Raw genomic sequence first — 5,056 nt, forward strand, 5'->3', positions numbered from 1 at the left:
AAACATCAATGATAATTAACCAAAGACCTATTCAAAGATGCCCTCAACATTGCGACCATATACTCTAGAACACCTCCAACACCAACACGGTTCACAACAAAGAATGCCATATACATTAAGGGTGTGTTTGGAACAGAGCGTGTCACGTCCCAAAAATTTCAAAGAGATTTTTCATTTTAAAATTTGATTAACCAATTAAAGCATTTAACTTAAAAACAATGAGTGACATTCATTTGCTTGAAACCAAAATATTATCATAGTTGATCTACAAGACATCAGAGATCATTATCTTCGATGCCTGTGTACAGTCCTACCAAACTCTTCGCACAACCAACCTACAAAACATTTTATCAACAATTGTAAGCATAAAGCTTAGTGAGTCCCCCAGTATACCACATATTCCATCATACATACAATGCATCCACACAAATTCCTCGGCTCTAACGATAAGCTACCTGTTCTCCTAATCACAAGTACTAGTCATACATATGGACCCAGCCTAATCATACATAACAGACCCGACAGAGAGTCTAAGGCCCATCCTTAACATATATAACAGGCCTAGCCATACTGTATAACGGCCCCCGTCCAACATACAACACGGGCTCACCCACATATATAACAGGTCTCGCCCAAAGAATATAACAGGACCAGGACTAACTCATATAACATACACTGCCCAAACTGCATAAAAAGTCTATCCCAGGGGTCAAATCCTGATCTTTCATACAGTTGCACAAAGTCATATGTAGTCAGAGATCAGATAAACAGTCGAACAGATGGTCCACCTGAAAGTAATAAATCAAATAAGAACCATTACTAACATTACCCTAACTAGTCATGACACCTAACAATGTCATATAATCCACATTCATGAACTTACCTGTCAATAATACCATGACGCTAAATGTCCTACACTGTGTAAACTAGGGATGGGATTTAGAACCGGAAAATCGGACAGGAACCGGAACCGTTAGAACCAGAATATGTAAAACCAGTCCGGGTCCTGGGTTTAATGAATGGCTCTATCCGGCATCCGGGTAATCCAGGTTTTGGGTCCTTCGGTTCCGGGTAAACCGGGTTTTAGAACCGGAATTGTGTTAGGAACCGGAACCGAATTTAGGGGCCAGAACCGGTTTCTATGAAAAGTTTAAAACATGCATATCTCATTCATTTGAAGTCGGATTGGCATGAGGCTTCTTTCAGAGTGTAGTTTAAAGTTTATACATGATTTTAGAATATAATTTGGTCATTTTTGGGTTTATATTCATTCACTTATAGACTCTCAAAGTCGGGATATCAAAGCTGGAAATATTATTTTTTCAGCTTTTTTTTTTTTTTTTTTTTTTTTTGTATTTTGTGATAGTTTTGAAACAAGTCTATCTCATTCATTTGAAGCCGAATTGACATGAGGTTTTTTTTTCAGAATGTGGTTTATAGTTTATACATGAATTTAGACTATAATTTTGTCATTTTTGGATTTTTATTCATTCACTTACAATCTCTCAAAAATCGGGATATCAAAGTTGGAAATTTTATGTTTTTCAGCTTTCTTTATATTTTGTAATAGTTTTAAAACATGGATAACTAATTCGTTTGAAGTCATAATAGCATGCGTTTTTTTACAAAGTGTAGTATAGAGTTTGTACATGATTTTAGACTATAATTTTTTCATTTTTGGTTTCATATTCACTGATTTATAGTCTCCCAAAGTCGGGATATCAAAGCAACTATGTTTTTCAGCTTTATTTTTGTATTTTGTTAAATTTTAAAACATGCAAATCTAATTTATTTGAAGTCGGATTATCATAAGGTTTTTTTAACACGTAGTTTAGAGTTTGTACATGATTTTAGACTATATTTTTTCATTTTTGGTTTAATATTCAATGACTTACAGTCCCCCGAAGTTGGGATACCAAAGTTTAAATTTTTCAAAGTTCAAGCACTAAGTAATTAGCAAAAAATTTCGGTTTTCCCGGGTTTTCCTGGGTTTTCCGGTTCTAGACTCACTTTACCCGGTTCCATCTGATCCATGTTGATATTTTCGGGTTTTCCAGTTCTAGATCCACTTTACCCGGTATCTTACCCGGAACCGAACCGGAACCGTTTCCTATATATCGGTCCGGTTTTTGGTCCTATAAAATCTCGTTAACCGGTTCCCGGGTTTTCCGGGTCCAGATCTACTGGTCCGGGTTTGGACCTACTCTCATCTGTAGCGTAAACCAATAATATCATACATTAAACAAGTAAGACCCTACCAATCTAGCATACCACGCCACCAAGTGTTCTATACTTCAAATGCATAACCAGGAGTGATCCTAGTCAACTAGCATACCCGTACTCTAACAGTACCAATATCCTAACATACAAAGGATATACGATGGGATACCTAGCATAGTGGGAAAGTCACCTGAATCGAAGAACCGGAGAAGCACAACAACACACTCGACTCTTTACACTGATTAAAATTGCGAACCGACTGACACCAAACAAACATCAAATCTCAGTCAACAACCCAAATCCTTCAAGTTTAACCCAAGATCAAACCGGTCAAAAGTCAATGGTCACCACGATGCAGAGACCTCTTGGCCATGTCGTGAAAATGTCAAGACAAAAAAGTCGACATGCAGGATATCACCACGCCGTAGGCCCTCCATGGCCACGTCATGGTTTCCATTAGAAGGTCATTTTCCTCATTAAGAACTTAATCTATTAAGTCCTTTGCTCAAACTTTATATAAGTCTTCCTTGACCTCAAATGAGCCATAAAAATCCTTACTTTATATACATGCATGTCCATTGCATGTCTCTCCCAAAACTAGGTTAAAAAGGTAAGAAATGGAGTTAAACTCCATGCATGGCACCAATCAACATGAAAGTTAAGATCTAAAACATATGATGACCTAGGGACCTTACGAAGTGATAAAGTTTCCAACTTTAACAAAATCATCCATTCATATTAACATCTCATGAAAGAAATGAGATCAAAACCTAGATCTACAAAGTATGAACCATAAAGGTTAGAACTTGGAGACTTACAAAAATCTAGAAGATGCACCAAGAGATGGAGATGAGTTTGCTAACTGATCCTTTGCTCAATAAAGCCTTCCTTCTTCCTTCAAATGGAAAAAACACCAACAAAGAGTTCAAAAGACAAAATGAGAGGCTAGGGTTTCGAAATAGAGAGGTGGGGGATGAAGGAGATAACCTAATCCAAGAGTTAAGGTCCTTAAATATGGGAGAGACCCTACAATCTCAGGCTTAGGCAAAATTAGTCACCACGTCGTGTCGTCCCTTTTGTCACGTCATTGTGTCCATTCGGACGCGCTTTTCATTTAGATGGCATGCCACAACGTGCTCATCAACACACCACGTCATGACATATGGTTTTTAAAAAAAAACTTATATTTGGCTCCTTGAAGTCTTTAACTGATCCATTCTAAAAAACGGGTATTACAGAGCGTTTGGGAGCTTCTGTCTTCTATCATTTGAAAAAACGTTCCATTTTGAACAAAAACCTCGTTTGATACTACAAGATTTTAGTGTTTAGCTTAAACAAAATGCTTCAAATCTAAAAACTATCTCATGTAACATTTAAAAAGACGTTACCAACTATACTTGCTACCCGCTAGTTTTTCTAAACATGCCCTAAATCATTTAATGAAGAAAAACTCATCATCATAAACTATTCCATTACATAATGTTAGTAAAAAGTTGTTATCATCAACTGAGTATAGGATTCAAACATCATTTGTTATATATATATATATATATATATATATATATATATATATATATATACACACACACACACACACTAGTTAGGTTTTATGGGCCGTGATAATCACGGCCCATGTGAGGTAATTTTGGATATGTTTCGGGAATGTCATGGACTCGTGGATAAGAAAAGTGATTTATGTATTTTTGTTGGCTTCTAGGATAAAGCATATTGAGTTGTATTCGAGAAGGATGAATCGCTCTCGAAAAGAATGTATTTGAATAATGAAAATGTAAAACTATCCTGTATAGGAAGCATTTCACACGTGGGTTTCCTATGTGGCACACCAACCCACCAGTGACACCGCTCCAGAGGCTGGTGGGTTAGGTGTGGAGTGAGCTTCAGTGGTGGTGAAGATGCATGAAGATATCCAATGGAAGGAAGCAGGCTTTCAACGGACCAATAAGAAGGAAGCTGTTCTTTTTAATCCATTGCAAAAAACCAAAAAAAATTAATTTAATTTTCAAAGGGCTAGTGGTAACCATTTCCAAAGGTTAGTGGTTTGGTAGTGAACATGTAGTGGAGTTGACATGACGATGAGTTAGCAACACTTTTTGAGTGGGTTGAGTGTGACCACTCCCTATGGCCTAACTATATTTGTTTAGTAATAATAGTAACGTGTATCAAATTAAGTGCATTTCCCATATTAACATCAAAATTTAAGCATGTTTCTATTATTGGTAAAAAAAATATTTTATGATTGGTTTAGAAAATGCAAGCACATTGTTGTTTTTAATTCCTATTCCAAGAAAACCAAACCCCACATCAAATTCAAAAATAAAATTAAGAACTCTTTCCAAGACAAATTACCGTACAATGGTAAACATAATAATGATAATAACAATTATAATAAAGAAGCATGGATGATTAAAAGAAAAAAGAGTTAGATATCTTTATACTTACTCTTGCATTCATAGCTTGTCCAAATCAGGCTTGAGTGTTATGCCCTCGCTCTGTTGCTTAAATGGGATTCAAGTGCATACCAAACACCGGAAGTGGATCATGCTAAATTCCAGTTCTAACAGAAAGGGCTTAAATGTTTATCCACACCATGGTAAGGAATCTATCCCCATAGCTTACTAATCCAAAATTGTCCGTGATAAAAATTGCGTTCTTGAAAAAATACACCACCAAAGATGGAAGCACGAACGTCTGATCTGATACCCTTTCACAATGCACCCCATTATTTTAGATATAGAGTATTGATGTTGATCTATATTTTAGTATTATAAAATTATGCAAGATGAAGATCAATACAAGCCATAACAACAAAAAATAT

The sequence above is a fragment of the Lactuca serriola genome, chromosome 6 (genome assembly GCF_051521515.1).
Source record: "Lactuca serriola cultivar US96UC23 chromosome 6, Lser_US96UC23_V15, whole genome shotgun sequence".
NCBI classification, from domain to species: Eukaryota; Viridiplantae; Streptophyta; class Magnoliopsida; order Asterales; family Asteraceae; genus Lactuca; species Lactuca serriola.